Source organism: Mastomys coucha, unplaced genomic scaffold (genome assembly GCF_008632895.1).
Source record: "Mastomys coucha isolate ucsf_1 unplaced genomic scaffold, UCSF_Mcou_1 pScaffold5, whole genome shotgun sequence".
In the NCBI taxonomy this organism is placed as follows: domain Eukaryota; kingdom Metazoa; phylum Chordata; class Mammalia; order Rodentia; family Muridae; genus Mastomys; species Mastomys coucha.
In genome coordinates, this window is record NW_022196911.1 from 13,407,946 (window position 1) to 13,429,936 (window position 21,991).

A 21,991-nucleotide genomic window follows, 5' to 3' on the forward strand; every position below is an offset into this window, starting at 1 on the left:
CCTCTGCCTCAGCTCCTGCTTCCTGACCTGCTTGAGTTCCAGTCCTGACTTCCTTTGGTGATAACAGCGATGTAGAAGTAAGCTGAATAAACCCTTTCCTCCCCAACTTGTTTCTTGGTCATGATGTTGTGCAGGAATAGAAACCCTGACTAAGACAGCCCTGATCTTCTTTTAGTGATGTGACTGATGGTGGGGTGCATGGGGACCGGTCAATACACGTCCCGGAAGTTACTTTGTAAATCAAATCTCCATCTTTAAGTTATTTATTCCTTTTTGTTGTGGTTCATGAAAATTCAGTTGAAAATTCTTTAGCCTCCTGGCTGCTTGACTTGGGAGTAGACGTGGCTTTACTTAGGGAGCATCAACATCACAGGAGACAGGGTAAACTAAATGTAGATGAAAGTTCACTGGCCCTCTGACCAGGGCCCTGCACCTGCTAGAAGACATCTGTCCAGAGCCCTGCACCTGCTGGAAGACATCTGTCCAGGGCCCTGCACCTGCTGGAAGACATCTGTCCAGAGCCCTGCACCTGCTGGAAGACATCTGTCCAGAGCCCTGCATCTGCTGAAGGACATCTGTCCGGAGCCCTGCACCTGCTGGAGGACATCTATCCAGAGTCCTGTACCTGCTGGAGGACATCTGTCCCTAGAGAGTAGCCTGTCTAGACTCTTCAGACAAATGGAATCCTAAAATTAGTGATGTCCTGTGACTGGATCCTTTCACTGTGGAACTTAATGTTTCTAAGCCCCATCTACCCCGGCATTTCTTTGTCACGCACTATGGCTGCACCATGAATTTATTTGTCAAGAAGTCGATATATGTTTGAAATGTTTCCACGGTTTGGCTGTTGCACAATGCTTTCAAGAGCATTTTTGTGTGACCTTTTTTTGAGGCTATATCTTTTTACTTCTTGTGAAAATACCCAGGTGCAGAGCTGCTGTGTTGTCCGAGAGCCCTCCATGCTTTAAAGCTGCTCTGCTTGTTTTTAAGTCATTGCGATTCGGGGACATGCAGTTCTCACCAACGTTATAACTGTTCTTTCCACTATTTCTACGCTGGTGGCTTTGACCATGCTGGTGGCCATGGTGTGATGTCTCCCTGTGGTTTAGATGTGCATTTCCCAAGTGACCCATGACATGGAGGCCCTTTCTTGGGCATTCGTATGCCTTTCTTGGAGAAACATCTATTTAGGTCAGTTTTCTCTCCTTAAAAGTTGTGTCTGCCAATGGGCCCAGTGTGCAAAATGTCTTATGATTTCCCCAAACAGCACAAACTGGGGACCAAACACGCAGGCTGGTGGGATACAGTTCCCATTCAAACAGCAATGATCTGTCTCTCACCATTGAGTTGTAAGAGTGACTTACATGTCCTAGAAACATATGCTCCAGACACCATTTGCCATTGCCTCTCTCCCAGGATGTCAGTTGTCTCCCTGTTCATGAGGATATCATCACTTACTGACTAATTCTCTAACATTTGTGTGAATTCTCAAATTCTCCCTCATGCAGTCCCACTGGAGTCACGATACAGGCAGCCCATGGAGCTAACAGTAGGGTATGCATTCAGAAGCTGTTTGTGTGGAATAAACTTGATGCTATGGTGAACACTAGCCAGTGCCCAGGTCTAGCCAGTGCCCAGGACTATGGGTCACAGAAGACACATTGAGGACGGCTGAAGTCTGGACTGTTCAACAGTCTCACATTCCTTCAGTTTCCCTTTATGGATGGTCACCCTGCAACCTTACGTGGTGATGAAAAGCTAAATGTGTAAAGCCCCTGGGTCCTGTCCCCTGGTGCCTTTCTGTTGTGGTTTGCTTCTCATGGACAGTCGCCAAAGTACGGAGCCAGCAGAGGTGGAGGCCCAAGGCCAAGTCTTTGATGAGGGGGGTTGCCTTTTGCCAAGTTCACATCCACCTGCCAGGTGGAGCTGGAGGGCATGGTGTCATGTCAGGTGTGCAAGCCTCATTGCCTTTCCCATGGGGTTTATTCCCAGGGATGCAAGAGGGGAGTGAGAGTGGCTTGTATTTCCTCCACAGTACAGCTCACTCATGGCCCCTTTCTGTCAGAATCTCTGCCTTCATGTTCACATTTTCGTCTGATGTCAAGGTCTGAACAGAAGGCGAGGCATTTTACAACTTGAATGCTCTTAACAAGCATATTTACCTTTCTAGTCAGAATGTTATAGGCCTGGGTCTGAGGGCAGAGAGGCACATACTCAAGTATCGTGCTTCTTGTGTCCCCCAATAAATAATTAGACCAGAGGCGCATGGCTGGAGAAAGAAACAGAGACAAAAGAGAGAAAGAGTACCTGAAAAAGAGTGAAGAAAATTCCCTTAAGAGAGAAAGTACCTTGAAAAAGAGTGGTTAAGAGCTGAAGGAAAGGCCCCAGAGCGCCAAGCTGCGGAGCCTCCAGACATCTCCCCCACATTTGTGTGTCTTGGGCTTTTTTTTTCTTCTTTTGAACATGCTCCATACATTGTCAGGTGAGGAAGGGATGCCAGGAGGCTAGTCTTCTTTGGCCGACTGGCTTCTTTAAGGTTAATCTTGGCGTAGCTTTTCTCAGCCTCTATTCTTTGATGCCTTTCATGCCTATTTATCTCCCCGTGCTGCGTTTTATGTTCCCTAAACACGCAGACACACTCATTCTCTGGTTTGCATATGATATAAATGGAATCACATTGCTTCAGTTATGTAACTGGTTTCCGTAGGTATCTGCATGCATGCTGATATCAGTGGTAGAGCCTTGCTCTTCCTGTGTGCTTGCTTCTGAGTTGTTTTGTTTTCTGACTTGGACTGGACGGACACTTATTCCTCAGTTCCCTGTGGGTGGACACCTGCCATTCCCTCCTGTTGTTCTCAGTAGCACCGCTTGGAGTACCCATTCACACCTGTCATTCCCACACACAGTGCAGGGTAAAGGACGGAAGTCTCTCTAGTGTGTATCTGAGAATGAAGTGGCTGTCTGTGGGGCACGTGATCTCCAACTGCCATAGACTTTCTGCATTCACTCCAGCTGGTTGTCCAGTAGACGCTCCTACCATCTGGCCATGAGAGTTACCCTTCTCCCCTGCTTGCGGCTGGCGGTGTCACCTGTCACTGGCCACTGTCTCTTTACATTGCTCATTTATGTAATTTTCTTAGTCTTTGTCTTCACAAGAGTTCATCTTGTATTTTGGACATCAATGAAATGTATTATGCAAATGCCATTTAGTTTGTGGCCTATTTTTAACCCTTTTATACAGAAACTTTAAATTTTATGCAGCTAAATTTATCAGCTTTTTCTTTATGGTGTGTTCATTCCGTCTCTGAGCTAAGAAATCTGCCCTCACGCTGAAGTCATAAAAGTAATTTGTCATTCTCTACAAACTTAAAAGTTTTCCTTGTGTATGTGTGTGTGTTTGTGTGTGCATGTGTGCATGTATATGTAGGTGCACACGTTTGTAGGTGGAGGTCAGAGGTAAAGCCTTGGGTTCTGCTACTCAGGAGCTATCCAGTTTTCTTTAGTCAGGGTGTCTTTGTGGGCAGGTAGACTAGCTGGCTGACCAGCAAGCCACAGGGATCTGCTGTCTCTGCCTCCTCTGCTGGGGTTGAAGCTCATGCTCTCGCACCTGGCTTTTAAAAACTGTTTTACATAGATTCTGAGGATTGAACTCAGGTTCGTGTGCCAGTGTGGCAAATCCTGTATGAACTGAGACATCCCCCTATCTCTCTTTGCTTGCTTGCTTTCTTGTCCACTGTGGTACAGGCCTTCGGTTTGTGAATAAGATGACCTGCTTTTCTTAGCAGCACTTTGTTGGCTTACCCATCCTTTCTGCATCCGTTTGCATCTTCACCTAGGGAGGCTGCTGACTGGTTCCTTAGGGACACAGGGATTTCTGACCTTTGCTCTGCTCCAGTTTCTAACTTGTACCCAAACCATTCTGTTCTAGTCATTACCTGCTTAAGATAAGTCTTGATGTCAAACACAGTGTGTTTCTCCTGCCTTATCTTATTTTGTTTATAAGTTATTGTAGCTTTTCTTGATTTTTTTTTTTAATTGAAAATGTATTTTTTGTTTGTTTTTTCGAGACAGGGTTTCTCTGTATAGCTCTAGCTGTTCTGGAACTCACTCTGTAGACCAGGCTGGCCTCGAACTCAGAAATCCTTCTGCCTCTGCCTCCCAAGTGCTGGGATTAAAGGCGTGCGCTACCACCGCCCAGTGAAAATATATTTTTTAATATTGCGTAGTCTGAGTTCCCCTTCTTCATCTCCTCTCAGATCCTCCACACTCATTCAACTCCATGCTTTCTGTCTTTCTCTCTCTTTAGAAAACAGGCAGCCAAGTTAAAAAAAAAAGACATTAAAAATAAACAAACCAACAGAGAAAAAGCACGAGAAACAGATATACAGGCAGAGTTTCATATGCACTCAAATAATGCATAAAAACGTAAAATCAGAAATCATAATATCTTTGCAAAAGATCAGTAAGGCTAAAAAAGGGCCCAAACAAAGCATTATAAGACAAAAACAAAACAAAACAAAGCAAGATGCCAGCGTTGTTGACATCGACTGCTGGGCATGGGACCTACCCTTAAGTATTTGTATACATGGTGAGACTCTACTACAGAAAATGAAATTTTTCTTTGTGAGTGGCCAATTGGTCAATAGTTTCTTAGTTAGGAATGGGAGATCATGTCTACTTCACCTCTCAGTACTGAGACCCTGTCTGGCTTGAACTCTTGTAGGCCTGGTGGATGCTCCAAGTTCATGTGTGTGTCAGCCCTTTTCTGCTGGGAAGATACACCTTCCTTGGTGTCATTCGTCCCCTGTGTCTCTCATGGTCTTTCTGCATAGCTCCCTGAGCCGTTATGGGAGGAACATGATGGAGACATCCCATTTGGGACTGAGTTTTTCAGGGTGTCACTCTCTATTGCTGCTCTTCATGGTCTTGCACAGTCCACCCGTGTTTGTGGACAGCTTGCCATTGACACAACTCTTTTATCTAAGCACACAAACTTGCTTTCAATGAGATAAGATATTGTGTATGAAGTGCCCATGTTGATTGATGGACTGCAGCTCTTTGGATCAACTCAGGGTTCTTGAATATGCTAGCACTCCTGATGCAACCATATAACTTGTGCGATGTGCCTTGTAACCAATGCAATGCCTATGCAGGTGTAAGTCATCGATGCTGCAATCATGAAAACGAGTGGGGTTTTTTTGGAGTATTTCACCTACGCTGAGCATCTGCTAGTATATAACTTGATTGCCGGTAGATGAATATGCTTGATTTCTATCATTTTCTTTGTGTGTCAGGTAGCCTGGGTATGTTCAGGACATTGATTCAGCAGCAGCACAGGTAAGCTCTGAGGTGGGACAGGCTTGAACTCTTCCTCCATTCGGTTATTTATCATCATCTCTCCGAGTTAAGCTTTTCTCTCTTAGGAAGTATTGAATATGAAGAATATTGCAGTATGTGATGTTCTGTACCTGGTAGACAAAAGCAAGGTGGATTTTAACAGGAATGTAATTTCCTGCTGTTTTGATAAGAGGTTTCAGATGCACAGGTTTGACCTGCCATTTCTGCCCTCGTGGACCACATGGGTTCTGGTCTGACGAGAGAAGACTTGGAGTGTTTCTGTTCTTTGCTGTTATCTTTGTGATTCTAGCATTGCGTTGTTAGTGTTTTAGGGATGTACATCTTGCATTACATAGAATATTGGCCCTTTAAGGCTTAACAAAGCTTGATGTATCACCCAAGTACTGCAAAGAAAGCAAGGTGGGCCAGGCCGGACACCAACAGCCAGGTCTTCCTGGTGGATGTCGGTTGATTTGGGCTGTGTAAGCCAGTGGCACCTTAGGCTGAGCCCAAACTCCTGATGTGAACATCAAGCAGTTCATGGAAACTGGAGGTTTGAGGGTTGGAGGCCAGTCTGCATTTCATAGTAAAACCTTATCTTTGGTCAGTGAGCTTGTGACCATACTTGTAACCATGCATGAATGCCTGCATTCACCTAGATGTGCAGGTGAGCCAGGCAGGCTAGGGGCTTGATGTTCTTTCTAGGTTGGCTATCTCACAGTGAGTAGGAATCTTATGTGATAGGAACTGAATGAGCTGTGGCCATCTCACAGTAAGTAGGAGTCTTATGTGATAGGAATTGAATGAGCTGTGGTCAGCAGTTGGGGAGGATGACAGGAAAGAGGGATGCTGGGAATTCATAAAAAGAAAGAGCTTGTCTTTCCTGAACTGCTGCAAACTGTAGCAGAGCTGAGATGTGTCTTCTTTTCCTGCCTCCATTCTCCTGGCTTCCTCTCCCTGGGGCATCAGGAAGGTGTGTCACATAAACAGAGGCACTTAAGGACCACACTGTTTAGAGCTTTAACCACACAGACCACTGATGTTGACTTCAGAGTGAACAGACTGCACTCTTCAAGCAGTGTCTTTTAGCTCAAGCCACCCGATTCCGACTTGTTCAGCAGAGCTAGTTAGGAATTTTGTCAGCTCCAAATATAGCTAGGCTTTTTATTCCGTTACTATCCCCTGTCTGTCCACACTGTAGAGAATCCAGGCTTAATTTTGCAAACTGTTCCATCTGTCGCCAGCCCCATTGTGTTGCTTCTGCAAGTGGGAGGGCAGGCTGCCCACCTGCCCACACTCTCTTGGTGGGAACCTCTTCCACCCTGGCTTGGGAGTAGTAGAGGAGCGCCAGTGTGCCTGGTGACACTGGGTTCCTGTTGAGCTTTGGCTGTTTTGCTATGTATTACAATATTTAATATTGGTCTCCAAGGGATGAGAAAATCTGCAGGTAGACCCAAGTGATGCTATGTGACCTTGCTCTCTAGTTGGTGAATAAAGATGCCTACAGCCTATAGCTGGGGAGAACTGGGCTGGGCTGGGCTTGGGATTCCTGGTCTTGGGGTTGGAGGAGAACCATGAGGAGGAGAAGGTGGAGAGAGGAGGAAGCCACCATGGAGTAGGAATCATGGAAACAGCCATGAGGGTGAGCCAGCTGGATTTAAGAGCTGCCCAGATGGAGCATGGCAGATTATAAAAAGGGGTTATTGATGGGGAGATAGATTCTAACAGCACAGAGGGTAGATATCTGTCCAGCTCTAGTGTGGATTAAGGCTTATTATATTAATGAAAGTTGTGTGTCTTTTATCCCAGAACTGAATGATCAAAGACAGGGTAGAAACCCCTGGGTTGACATTAAATATTTTCTACAACAGGTTCATTCCCTTGCACCTGTTTCATCCCCTTTCCCTCAGAAGGGCTTTTTTTACTTTCTTCCTGTGGGGGAACAGTTAGTACTGCATATATGAACATGGATGTGGGGTAATCTACTGGGGCATGGTCAGCCCAGCAGCAGTGTCCACTCTCAAAGAGAAACTACTCTCCCTCCTTCTGCAGCCACCAACTGGCAATAACTCCTGAGTTGGGGTGGGGCCTCCGGAGCCTTCCCACTCCATGTTGGAATTGTTAACTAATTTGATCTCCTGTGTGTTGTATGTAGGTAATCACAGCTGCTGTGAGATCATGTCAGGATGGTGTTTCATAGCACTTCTCCTTGTCCTATCGTCCTGACATTCTTTGTGCCCCCTTTCATGATGTTCCTGAGCCTTGGTGGGGCTGGGTGGGAGTTGGGTGATACAATTGCACTGTTTGTGGCTGAGAACTCACATTGCTTATTCTCAGACCTTTGAACAGTTATGAGTCTCTACATGAATCACTACCATAAGAAGCTTCTTGGCCGAAGACTGAAAGCAGCACAGATTGATGGGTATAAAAACATAATCGTGTAGAAGACAGGTCTCTCAAGGGAGGATTAGCTACCCCATAAACTGTCTCCCCCCCCCCCCCCCCCCCCCCCCCACGTCATTGCACCAGTGGGCACATCCTGCCTGAGTGGTTGGTATTGTAGCAAACAGGTTCCAGTGCTGGGTAAGAGAGTTGATGCTTTTTACTCTCCCAGTAGCACCCATAACACCCCTAGCATTGTGTAATGGCAGAGAGAGAGAAAGAGAGAGAGAGAGAGAGAGAGAGAGAGAGAGAGAGAGAGAGAGACAGAGACAGAGAGAGAGACAGAGAGAGAGACAGAGAGAGAGACAGAGAGAGAGACAGAGAGAGAGAGACAGAGAGACAGAGAGACAGAGAGACAGAGACAGAGAGACGGAGAGAGAGACAGAGGTTCAAGACTGGTTTTTCTGTGTCCCCTATGTCCCACAGCCAAAGGTCAAAGCTCACACCAATGTGTTTTATTTGTAGGAATCTACTGACCCTTGGTGGTGGATACATGTTTATGTGTAAGGGTAGTTGGGCAGGTAGCCGTGTGTGGTCTGCGCCCCACGTTGTTAGAGCCCTTGAATCCCAGTTCTCCCTTGTTGGCAGGGAAGTTCAGCCCTTGTTGGCAGGGAAGGGTGTTGGAAAGGGCAGTGTCTCACTGTAGCTCTCTCCTGGACACCCCACTCCCACCTATGTGCAGCTTCCTCTTCTGTGCAGCTGCACATTGATTGCCCCCCTTGTCTCTTAGAGTCTGATATAGATACGTGTGCCTAGCTTCACCCTTAACTCATTTTACACTAGGAAACTTGGTATCAAGGCAGACAAAGTTGACTCTTAGACTCTGGGTTTAAAGTCCAGCCTTCTCCCCAACTCCCCAACCCCAGTTGAGTAGTTTACTGAGAAGGGAAATGTTCTCCTCTGGCCTACATTATATTAAATGAAGTTACAAACACTTGCCTGCTCCTGGAGCTGGGTGAGCAGCTATACCAGAGGACATTCCCAGGAGCAGAGAAATCAGCCTTAAAGGTCAGTATACTAGAGCAAGGCAGGCCTATTTCTCCAGGTGATCCCATTTCCTGGAGACATAGAAAGCATCACCCAATGGTGCTTTTCGTCCCTAACACAGTTGCCAATTGCTGATGCTGTTGCCCTCTCTATGAGCCGCACCTCTCTGGCCCCCTGAGCAGTCCTTACCCTTCTGTGTAGAAACAAAGCTGCTCCCACCTCCTGCCCACCTTTGCAGATTTCTGAGAGTGAGCTACATAGCTGCTGCACCTTACCTGGTTATATTTTATAATTTAATTTATTTTTCAAGAGCGCGGTAGAAACAAACATTGTGTACTTTCTTGGTGTGTTCCATGTGATGTTTTGACGTTTCATGTATTGTTTAAATCAGGGTAGACATATTCATCATCTAAGATTCATCATGTCCTCCTGTGAGAACATTTCCTCTCCTTTTTTTTCTGGCAGTTTGAGAAGCACAGTCTGCATTGTTATCTTTAGTGTGACGGCTATGCCTCTGCTCCTGTCCAATTGGAACTTAGCACCCAGCAGTCAGCTTTCCCCAGACAACGTTCTCATATTTTACAAGGATTGCCCCATGTCTAAGCTCCGAACGATCCCATTATCCCAGGTGCTTCCGTCTGTGAAGATATGGGAGAGTCAGCCCATCTGTTCAGCTCGGGTGTGGCAGCTGTTCCTTATTACATGGTATTTTGGGGAGCTGGTTGTACAATATCGGCCTGCTTGAAATTGTCATGTGGGTCACCGTAGATATTGGTATAGTGGCAGGTTTCAGTGTTTACTACAAGCAGGGTTCACTCCTAGGGATGATTGTATACATATGGCTTACTTCAAAGGACAATGTGCACTCCCAGTTCTGGAGGTCAAAGGTGTAAACCACTCTGGGGCAGGGCCAAGCTGCCTCCAAGGGTCCTAGAGAAGACCCTTCCTGCCTCTCCAGTGTCCGTAGCCCAGACTCCATGGCTCAGAGAGCTGGAGCCTGACTGTCCTTCGTGTGTGCTTCCGACAGCTGCCACACTGCTTTGGGGCACGCCGTCCTCTGTTGCACAGTGTACTTTGCATATCTGACTGATTATATTTGCAGAGACAGTTTTCTAGTAGGATCACATTCCAAGGTTAGTGTTTAACATGTTTTGGGGGATACCATTCAACCACAGTGCCTGCCGTTACTGCAGACTGGGGCAAGCTTGCCACCAGGCTGTGGCATTCAGCATAGGTGGATCTGCTTTAGGGTCATGATTTTGCCCATCTGGGCTGTGCATCCAGAGTCCCGTTCAGGGACAGCTCTGTTTGCTGAGCCCCTGCTGCATGGCTTTAAAAACAAAACAAAATATTTATTTAGTCACTCAGGGTTTGAGTGACTGGAGTTACATGGACGTGCCACCATGCTGTTCTACGTGGTGCTGTACACAGAACCCAAGGCCTCGTGCGCTAGCCACCCTCGCAGCCTGTCTCTGGCTTTTCATCTCTTGATCCATTTACGGAGTGGGACTTGCTCACCTGTGTGATCTGGCCAAAGCCTTCTGAGTTAATGGAGTTACTGCTCAGCAGGAACACTCTCAAGCCAGATGCTGACAATGTGTTTACCCAGCCCCATGGTGCTGGGCCCCAGAGAAATCAATGTTGACTCTGTCTGGCAGGCACCTCCTGGCTCTCGAAGACTTGCTTTGTCCTGTTTTGTATTTAAGTCCTTGCTCATCATATGCTTAAGTTCTGGCTTGGACCATCTCTCCTGATCTACTTTTTCCTGGCCCTTTGCTCAGGGCGGGACCATTGTTCCCCAGGACTTCACATCTGTCTGTCTGCTCCCTTGGCGCTTGTGTTTCCTCTGCCTGGCTTCGTGAATGCTGATTCTTCCTTCACTTGCTTTGGCCCTTTTGAGAAATCTGTCTGTCTGTCTGTCTTTCTGTCTATCTATCTATCTCTATATCTTATCTACATCTATATTTATTTAAATATACATATTTAAAGTAAATTTTGTTGTATGTAGTAAAAATCTAGAGTGGTGTTATAGATTATTGATAAAAAAAAAAACTTTCACAGTGAAGCATGTGAACACACGAACTGTCTCATGTAGTTAGCACTTAGCATTGTGGCTGTGGTTAGAGTGGCTGCTGGCACCTGCCACTTTAACATGAAGCACATGTGCAGCACAGTCTTCATTCCTGTGCTTCCCAGGCCTCCTACCCCAACTAGAGGGATTCAAATTCTGCTGTTTCAGGCCTGGGTTCCTCTAGATCAGATAGATGGCCAGTCTTTGAGGAGTCATGATCTTGGGGTATGTGGAGCCCTGAAATGAGATCTTCTTCCCCCATAGATTGTATCTCAAGCCCAGCACAGGGGGTATAGCACAGGGTTTGTTTTGCCCAGGCTAGTTGCCAAATTGTAGGCTCAAACATTTCCCCTGCTTCAGCCTCTGAAGTATCGCTGTGATAAGTTCATGATCTGTCAGGTCTGTTGATGTGTAAACTAGTTAGTACTCTGGTTTTATTGGCAACAATTTCTGAGGTTTAAGTGGAGAGTATAAAGTATTATACATTTGCTCTAATCAGGTGGTCGGCATCACTCAGTTAGGGCTGACAAGTTCCAGGCCTTAGGTCTTTGTCTTACATTGACTGATCCCACCCAAGCAGTTTTTAGTTTCTCAAATGGCTCTCTTGTGTTTTCAGTGCCCCCTCTTCAGCCAGCAAGCCAATTCTGGGCTACCTTCCCTTGGTCTCTGTTCACATTGCCTGGGATGGCCTCAGATGGCCTTTGTGTGTGTGTGTGTGTGTAATATCTTTCAATCTTACTATGTTTTCAGGAGTTTGTTTTTGTGTGAGTTACTGAGCAAGAGATTTCTAAGACATTTCTAGCAAATACAGCTTGCATGGGTCTGAGTATCGATGTAGGTCTTTAAGTGCTGGAGTGTGTGTTTCCAGAGATGTTTGAGATGTAGGTGGTGTGGCCTCTTTCTACTGTAGGTCAGTATGAGATACTGTGGAAGCTGGAAATGCAGCTCCTGTCTTCCATTCTTTAAACTGATGGAGATGAAACAGAAGACCTAAGAGTCAAATGACTGCTGGAATGGAGCATTTCCACAAGCAAGATCAGATCTGTTTCCACTGACCTCCAGTCTAGAGTTCCCCTCTCAGAAGGAAGGGTTTTGAGGATCCTGGATGTCAGATGTTGGATTGACTTGTTTTTTTTTTTTGTATGTGCATTAGTGTGACATGTAGTAACTTAGGATCTATGTTCTTATCGCTTCTTCATATGAACATGAACTGGGCAGATGGAGCAGAGGCCAGGGTGCTCTTGGTCTGCACTCTGCTTCTTGCGGAGCTGTGGAGATGACCTGCACATGGACTCCTCAGTCTCTGCTGGTGGAGGAAGAGACTGGCCGCAGGGCCAGTGTCTATTTCATTCTGACCATCTGTTTGCAGACAGGGACCACTGATCTTTCTGTAAAGTACTTCTCTGAAGAGAGTGGTGGCCAGCTCAGAGTTTCTGATCTGGGTTCTGGGTTGCAGCTCACCAGGCCATACAGCTTTGTTGTTGTTGTTGTTGTTGGTTTTGGTTTTGTTTTTTTGTTTTTTTGTTTTGTTTTGTTTTTCGAGATAGGGTTCCTCTGTGTAGTCCTGTCTGTCCTAGAACTCACTCTGTAGACCAGGCTGGCCTTGAACTCAGAAATCCATCTGCCTCTGCCTCCCAAGTGCTGGGATTAAAGGTGAGCTCCACCACTGCCCGGGCTACAGCTTTTCTTACAATCCCCTCTGCTCTACAGAGGGCCAGCTTCCTTGCTGCCCCGCCCCCAGACCATCTCTCCCTGTCTCCTAGCCTGAAGCCAGCCTATACTCTACTTGCAGCTGGTCACACTGAGCCACTGTGAGTGAGCGGACATTGTGATGTTCCAAATGAGCATCTAAAGGGTTCATTTATCTCTTGTGATGACCAGTCCAAGTGTGCTGACCGTCCATGCCTTCAGGGACAGGAACTGAGCACATGTAGTAAGGGGCTTTGACAGAAACTGAGCACACGTGGTAAGGGGCTTTTCTGGTGTCACAAGAGTGAGTGAGAGCAGACTTAGAGAGGACACACCTCCCTTGCATTTATCAGAAGCAAATCTGAATCACTGGTCTTATTTGACCCTCCTGGCTTCCTTTGCCCACACTGATGGCTGGAGGTAACCATACATGTCCTCGCTCACAGGCATTCAGCCTTGTACTTTGCCCTGTTTGCTGTTTTGCCCAATGCCGTGGATGACATTCCAGTCAGTTAAGAAGAGAACAATCATTTCTTGCTGTGCCCACTTGTTTTATTCATGGTGATTTCAGAGATCTTAGGGCCACTGGCCCCCCTCTCTCCCCTCCACCAAGAGTTGCACACACTAGGAAGAAACACAGTGCCCCTGGATGGAGCATCATTTGTCACAGTCTATCGAATGCATACTTCCTGCAAAGAGACCTGGGAAATATAGTGTCTCCTGGGGGGATGTCTTGTACACGGCCCTATTTATGGAGGGTAGAGTGTGTTTCTGGTCGGCTGCTGGCTCCTTCTGCCAGGGTGTTTTTGAAGAAGCCCACTGTTGTCTGAAGTTGACTCACTAAACCTTGGTTATTTTTCTTTTCTTTCTGTTTATAGTTTTTTTTTTTAATTTGATGTCATATTTGATGTAGTCTTGTTAACATTAAGAATCATTTTGGGCATGGGTACACATGAACTCAAAAGCAGATTCTGTGATTAGGTTGGCAGTAGGCATATTGGAGAACCATCCTAGAGGTGTTGAGCAATCCTCAGTTCCCTGCCTTCCAAAAGAAGGAAGCCACAGTGAAGCAGTGGCAGCTGCTGACAGCATGAGGATCCAGAGCCATCTCCACAGGAGTCTCTTGATCTTCCTGTCCAGTCCCACAGGGCTGGCGCATTCTGCTGCTTTTGCATGAAGTCAAAGCAGGTCTTTGTTTTTCAACTCTATTTCAGGACAATTTGAGTGGAAAGAAAAATATATTAGTCATGATCCTCTCTTGGAGCCCAAGCTTCAGAGGCCCAAAGATACTAAAGGGTTCCTGGTCGTCCACACTAGCTGCTGGCATAGAAATCCTTCCATCTTTCTGCGGAGCTTTGATGTGCCAGGATCCGAAAGCTGGCCCAGATCGAATCTTTAGTCAATGTTGTTGGAAACGCAAATTCTGCCAAATGTTTCTGAGCTTCTAGAGCCCACGCTGCATTTCATACAGGAGACCCGTGAGCCGGTGAGAAGATGGTTTCACTGGGTTTGGCTTCTCACACAACCTGTGTGCCACAGACTTGATACCATTAGATAACCAACAGCCTATTGTACTTGACCTTTACTTAGAATCGATGTGACGTGGTGGGGCAGGCGGGAAAGGGCACAGTGATCAGAGCTTGGGCACATGCCCGAGTCCCCTCAGGATTCCCAGGCAGTCTTCATTTAGCTGTGCCCCTTCATGGCATGGCTGCTCTAGTATAGCTGGAAAATGTATCTGAAAGTATAATAGACACTGGCAGTGTCTAGATCACTACTGAGTGCGATGAATACGTGATATAAGCGATTCAGTTCTGAGGGCTGGATTGTGTTCCCTACAAGTCATATGCTGAGGAAGGACACCAGTGTGGCTCTATAAGAGCAAGCAGAGTTTTAAAAGAGTTCACAAGAGTGGGGCCCCAAGTCAGAGGGATTGAAACCCATATATGAAGAGAACACAAGAGCTGTTCTCTCTGCATGGACCGGGAGAGGAGGTAACTACGGAAGCCAGGAAGAAGACCCTTGCCTTACTGGTAAGCCTTGATCTTGAAGTCCCAACCTCAAGTCCCGAGAAATAATTGCGTCTTGAGCAAGCCCAGCCTGTAATAGTTTGTCATGGCGTCCAAAGCACACGAAGTTTCAATAATACCAAGATATTTTCATTTATTGAACTGCTTTCTTGGCAGAGCTAGTCTAGTAAGATTATCAGGTAGACTTCAAGGACACGTTTTTTTAATTAGTCCTTAATTAGTGCCTCTGTCACCCTGGGTAATGAAATGACTGTACATGGGCAGAACATGTTTGGTGGTGCTCTGCTGTATTCTAGGTTAGAACAAACGCATGTAGGCTTATGGAAGCGGTATGTGGGACCCAGTGAGGTTGTGCACCTCTCCTTCTGGCAGATCGCCCAGTGTCTCCCACCTGTCAGACACATCTCTTGCCACCAGGGACGGCACATCTGTGTGTCTCTGGTTTCTCTGTGCTGCCTGAGCTTGCTTCCTACAGTACTTCAGGACTGTCTTTTGTCACCTCTGGGCAGTGCTGGGGCTGAGCTGTGACATCAGTCCCGTCATATCTGTGGGTCAGTCCTTCCTTCTGTGTGTCCCCATCCCTACCAACTCTTACGGTTGTTGGAGACTCCTGTGATGCGTTCCAGTCCCCGAGCTTCATAGAGGCAAAGTGGACTGAGTCTTCCTCACACTCAGAATGGGAGTGCTAGCCTGGTTTCCCAGCTGGGGCGGGGTGGGTGGGGACGGCTTCCTGACGTGCCAGCCTTCCTACTGTGGAGCATGCAGGCCTGTATGAGCTGCAGGAAGCCCCAGCCCCTCAGCTCAGGTCACCAGTACCAATTCTGACAGTTTCTAGCAGCTAATTATCTAGAATACGATACTCTGAAAAGCACAAAAATGTAGAATAAACTTTACTCAAATTGCAGTATCTTAGAACTGATAGTAGCAGAATTATTTTGTTTTTCCAAGTTCAATTTCTATTTATACTTTAGTTCCATTTCCTTGTGTGAGTTTATTATGAGTAAAAGCGATCATTAACCAAATGAAGTCAAATACATTTTAAAGTCAGGAAGATGATGGAGGACATAAAATACAGTGAGTTCTTGTTTGATATATTCAAATAATTTTCCTCATTTATGTACCAAGGTGCAGCTAATTTGAAAACCCACTTATCAGGGCACTGATACATGGCTTCCAGTGACTGTGGCAAAGGTCCTCATTCTGCTCCCCTTGCTCTGTAATGTGGATGCATGGTAGCCATGCACACAAAGCTGCTTTGCTAGTTTGAACGCTCCCCAGTATTCACCTGGGGGTGGTGGGATATCTAGGATGTGGGCTGTGGGTGCATTTTAGGTCACTGGTGACTTGTCCTCAAAGGGCATGGTGGGAGTTTGGCCTCAATCTCACTCTCTCTCACTCTCTTTGCTTCCTGGGTGCCTGAGGGGAATATGCCCCAGCTACCACGTGCTACTGCTGAAGGCTCCAAACAGTAGATTTAAGTGACTATGGGGAATACGAGGGGAAAAAGTGTTTCAGTTACTTGTCTCAACTCCGTTGTCAAGTGAATGAAGGACAACTAGCAGGTCTGTACCTTCAACGTATCTGGCTTTTCCATTCACAGCGGACTCACATCTAACAGTTTTAATAGCAGAGAACTTGGGACTATATTAATTTCTCATGATGTTTTACTCTAGGGAGAATAGATGCTTATTTTATTTTCCAGAGTAAGATGTATGTATCTGCTATGTTATGAATGGGGAAAAAATTTTAAAGGACTCTTGCTGAAGGGGAACTTTCATGGGTCAGGCACATTTAAGTTTGAAATCTAATCTGTGCTTGGGAGCTCATCCACACCCAGCCAGAGTGCCAGGGGTGAGCCGCTGGCAACAGTTACCATAGTAACAGGGGTGGGGAGCAGTCCCAGGGAAATCCTACACCCTCTTAAGAAGTTGCAATGGGTTGGACGCTGGACATTTCAAACAAAAAGGCTTTCTTTCAAAATACTTCTTGTGCCCGCAGGCTGCCTACCAGGTCTCATCACCCTGGGTGGCAGAGAGGCTTAAAGGCCAGTGCTCCTGGTCTTACCCCTGTGCTCTGGCCACCGGATCGGCAGCTTCCTGTGCCAGTGCCTTCTCACTAAGCTGGTCTCTAACCCCTTCCAAACTTCTGTAGTCTGCGTCTTGTCCTGGGGTTCGTGGTCAATGTGGAGCCCACCTTGAGAGACTGTCCTCATGCCTTGGTGAAGAGAAGCAAACAGGCTGAACAGGAACAACGCTTGCATTCTTGGGGACAAAGCCATTTGACTCTTGCACCCAGGAGGGTATGGTACAGGGTACAGCCACCACCCTCTCCCGCCCCACCCATTCCCAGCTCCAGGCTCCAGGAGATCTGGAATTTTCCTAATGTGGAAGCAGATAGCTTTGCAATCGGAAGTGGTCCTTGAGTGAATTTTCTTATCCTGGGTAATATATGTATAAAGAAGGATTCTTAAACTTCTCAGTCCTCTTTTTGATCATTCATCAAAACTCACTAGTTTACTGGGCCTAGGGACCGAGGTCTGTTCTGTCTCTTGTGTGGCATAAGCCAGGTGTGGTGGTTGTAATCCTAGCACTAGGGAGACAGACTCAGGAAGACTAGACCGTCAAGGTCTACATTGCAAATTCAAGGCCAGTGTAAGCTGCATAAGATCCTTGTTGTCCTCTGTGGAACCAGGACGAATGGGTCCCTCGGGTCTCAGTCCACCAGAAAAGCAGGAAATATTACAGTACTTAGCAGAGAAATGAGGAGATCTGGGAGGCCTACAGGGCAGGTAGCCGAGGCGGCAGCAGCACCAGGTACATGAACCTGGCCTGCCAGGCGGGTCCAGAGTCCAGAGCTGATGCTTCGGGAGAGAGAACTCTTCCCCAGGTGTTACAGCTCAGAAAAAACCCAGTCTCAGGTGTGCACTTTATTCCATGTGGACAGGGACTATATAAACATTGAGGAGTAGAGTGGGATTTAGGGCTAGGTGTTTCCTATTGGCTCAGTTTGAGATGTTAGTGATGCTCTATTTGCATTGGGGAGGACTCCAGATGTCTTTTCCACGTGACTGATTGTCATGGTCCTCTCAGTGGAGTGTTATGGTTACATGTGTCAGCAGGACCATTCTCAGTTCTGAGATTCACGTGGTTTGAGCTCATTTAGCCTTCCCAGTTCTGTCTGGTGGCATGGTCTACTTGCTTCACAGACCCTGTCTTAAAAAGCAAACAAGCTAGCAACCAACCAACCAACCAACCAACCAACCAACCAACCAACCAACCAAAACCACCGGCTGGTGTGGGTTTTGTATATTCAGCTATTTAAAAATTCAATGTTCCTTCATAAGTTCCTCTCCATTCTATCCCACACAATATCTTTCCCCTCACCCACCCCACACCCCTTGACTTCTGACTTCTGATCTTTCCAGTTGGGACACAGAACTGGTAGAGGAGGGGAAGAGAGAACATTCCTGAATGCTCTGTTTAGGTTGTGCACAGCCTACGAGACCTTTGGTTTCTCCTGGACTGTCAGATCTGAGCAGAGTACAGGGTGAGTTGGGGTGCCGCAGGGTGGGTTGTAGCTCTGAGCTCTGGACTGAGGAGGGGAGAGGAGTTGATTTTAACTTCCCCTTTCTCAACTCCACTTGCCCAAGGTTGGGTCAGTGCAGTCACTAGGTAGCAAGGATGCATTTGTCATCAAGCAGGAAGGGCAGAGCCCGCAGGACTAGGGCCCCTGATGTCAGCAGTGCCAGGGTGCGCAGTGACTCATGGGAAGACCATGCTTAAGCTCTAAAACACTAAGTGATAAGGCCTGGGGACTCAAGACTACAGTTAGGACTCTGCTGGGGTCAAGCGTCCCTGTTCTTTTTGGTTGAGACACCCCTTGGGAATTATTTGGCATGTGTGTTGTTTGTATCATCTTGAATGGTGACACTTGTGAGTCCTCCTCTTAGCCTACAAATGAGATTGCAAATGTCAGACCTTCAAAAGGGAAAGGGTGGGGAATGGTAAAGGGGGAGACACAGTTGCTTTAAATACCACGGAACTGCTCTTTTCCTGCTGATCAACGTCTTACATTTAAGGGCCTGTTCACTTTCCTAAGGTGTCTTGTAGCATTTCCCCACGGCTGCCCTTACACGTGTCAACTTCACATGACATGGGCTGTTCATCTCCCAAACACTCCGGCACTAAGCAACAGTTTTATTTAAAAAACGTCTTCAAACAGAAGCCACTTGACTGGCCTGGGCTGCCATAGTATGTTTTTTACAATCGGAGATTTGCCATCTTGGAGACTTCTGGGAGCGTCCCATCCTGTACATGCTTCTTTCTCACAGATGGGTCAGCCTCTGTACAGAAAGCAGCCACCCTTCATAGGAATGGCTTCAGCCCACGGCCGCCATGTTTTATAGCAACTTTTGATTTTACAGTGTTACTCAGAGCTGTCTAAACAAAGGAAATAGAAAAGAAATTGAACAACACAGAACTGAACAGTTTGAGTAAGCTGTGTATGTTGTTGAGCCCCGCACTCCCATGTAGCCCCGCACTCCCACGTCACAGCCTCCCATCATACTGATCATCCTCTGCTTCAACCTCTTGTGGTCCTTGGCTGCGTCTACATCTGTGTCTGCCTGTGTCGGGATTGGCAGATTTTGACCTAGAGCAGAAGGCAAAATGTGAAGGGCTTTTTGCACTTTTAGTTGCGTTGGGGGAGGTTTTGGATGCAGAATCTCATAAAATGCTGTCCACCATGCTTCCTTCCTATAACTCTAGGGTCGGTCCACGCTTCCTTCCGTATTCACGGTGCACAGTGGTGGGAATTCTGATGGCCCAAGCTCAGAACCAGTTTTCACACCTTACTAAGGGCAGATGTTGTTCCACAGAGCTGTGTTGCAGAGCAGTCACATGGTCAGTCACGTGGAATCTTGGAATGTGTCTGTTCTGCTTGTGACTTACCACTGTTCAGCCTCAGCGTCTTAGAGCAAAGATACCTGCTTCTGGTTTGCAGCAATAAACGAGGTGCAGAATGACTGGGGTACTTGGCCAAGGCATACTGCTCCTTAGACTGGAGGCCAGTCTGAATCTTACCATCGCCCCTCCCCCCACCTCCCCACTCCCCTCCCCATGAGGCAGCTATACTCCTTTGAGCTGGTAGAGGAGGGGATCTGTCTGTGATTCTTGTAGGTAAGCAGCAGAGAATCCCTCTGTTCTGCATGGAAGATGTAAGAAGAAAGAAATCTCTGGGTAGCTAGCATGCTAAGTGTTTTTAGAGGTAGAGAATGAGCAGAAAGCAATGCCAGACCCATTGCTGATCGTGGCTCACTGCTGTGGTCTTTAGCTAGTGTCTCCCTTAGAAAGCCTAACTTTTTCCATGGTAACAGAACAAAGTTGCTATTTTGGAGTATTTGTCGTTTTGGTAAATTTGAACCCCACACAGAGGACCTCAGAACTCTGCAGAGAGAGAGCTCTGTAGTACTGGTCAGACCACCTAGCATCCACTTTTCAGTGTAAAGACAGAAAGAAAAACATAGGAATCTTTGAAGTCATCCAAAGATCATTTCTGTTGTCTTCATGGTGTGTGTTTGAGTGTGTGAGCGAGCGAGTGTGCCTCTGTGCTTACATGCAAAGGTCAGAGCAGGCTGTTGTCTGTCCTCCATTGCTCTCTGTAGACTGCCTGAAGACAGGGTCTCTCTCTGAGCTGGAAGCCGGGGTAGGTTGGCTCAGGATCTGCCTATCCCCTTCCCCCTTGCTGGAGTAACAGGCCTGTGCAGACAGGCCTGGAGTTTTACATAGTCACAGGGACTCAGTCTCAGGCCACCATGTTTGTAGAGCCAGCTTCCCTACCCACTGAACCATCTCCTGAGCTCTGGCTTCATGGTTTCAGGTCTTCCCTAAGCGGTGAGAGGTGCACTGTATTTAGGGGAGCTGAGCCCACCACAGCAGTGCTGCAGCAGAACAGCGGTGTGTTAGCACAGGGAGCTGTGGGTCATCTCTAAAGTAAAGCACACTTAACTCCTGGCTCAAGTAGGGGCTATGCAGGTTCACAGCAATGAAGCTCTGTCCTGACACCCTCCTGTACCCTCTGTGTTACCAAGAGTCCCATCTTTGGTAATAGAAGCTTCTGTTTTCTCTAGGCTGAGTCCTGCTTTTTAAGCTGCCTGATGCATGAGAATAGCTTTCTCTCTCCGGAGTTCCTGCCTCTCCTTCCCTAAGGCTGGGGAAGTGTCTGAGATCTCCCTGCAGCCAGCATTGGTTGGTTGGTGAGGACAGTGAGAGGCCAGGCATGCACTCTGTGGTGAGGGGAACCCAGCCCATGGCATTGCCCACATGGGGTGACCTGGCTGGTCACATAGCCTAGGGCAGCTTTCACAGGGCAGCCATATCCTGAGATTATGAGGACTGAAGACCATTTAAAGCTATAGCTGTATCTGTGTGAGTGGTGCTGTCTTGGGCAACCTTCTGTACATGGGGATGTCTCTAGGGGATGAAGGGTGTTGGCTTCCTTGTCTTTGCACTCTAGGCTAATTGTTTACGTTAACTTTCCCTCTCTCTTGAACTTGGAAGAGTCCAATGTGTCTCCCTACTCAGCTTGTCTCTGATTGGCTCACTGTCAGATCCCTAGAGGATGTCATTGGTCATGATGAAATTACATGGACAGCACTGGAAATAAGGACACACTGGAATGTCAGGGGCATAGTCCACCAACAGGACACCACAGCATGTCCTGGGCACAGGCCATAGAGCACCAATACCCTTGTCATCAGTTTTTAAGGGAACAATTGATGCATGGGAGACATTGTATCAGAGATGAATCAGGAGACCACAAAGATTAGACTCCAGGAGACCCCACCTGTGTTTCTTTCATACTTTGGGATGTTCTATTTTTCAGTTTGTACCTGCACAGGGATTTTCTCATAAGATTAATAAGAATCTGAACATAGAATTCTATGTCCTTTCAAAAGAAACAATATCATAAGCATGGTCTGCTGTCATTGCTATCATAAATGAATTTCCTTCTATGTAGTGGTGTGCTGAGTGTATTTAACTTGTTTATGCAATATAGAGTATCTAGGATTTCCCCAGTATCTTCAGCCTGAAGAACACTGAAATAGGTTCTTATACAGCTATCTGTCCTTGACTCTGCTGCCTTGAAAACTGAAAGAACAATCAGTTGCTTTAACATTGAGGCTCTTGCTACTCTCTCCAGCTGGGTTCACACCTATCTTTTCTGTCAGTCATTCACTGTGCAGAAATCCTGTAAACACTGGGGATTTTTTTCCCCTCAACATTTTGTTTAAGTAGACAGAAAATAATTTTCATCTATTTTACTTTATTTTATTTGACCATTGGATAAATTACTTTAAAACCTAGATCTTGACTACATGCTTTCATTAGGTGGTGTTTATTCCACTGACCACTTTTTGTACACACATACTCTTCCC

At 46.7% G+C, this 21,991-nt stretch overlaps 1 protein-coding gene across 3 annotated transcripts in view; it reads left to right on the plus strand.

The window, feature by feature from the left end:
• Nucleotides 1–21,991, plus strand: part of LOC116079208 (ribosomal protein S6 kinase alpha-2) — a 234,915-nt gene that overhangs the window by 116,666 nt on the left and 96,258 nt on the right. The window lies entirely within an intron of this gene.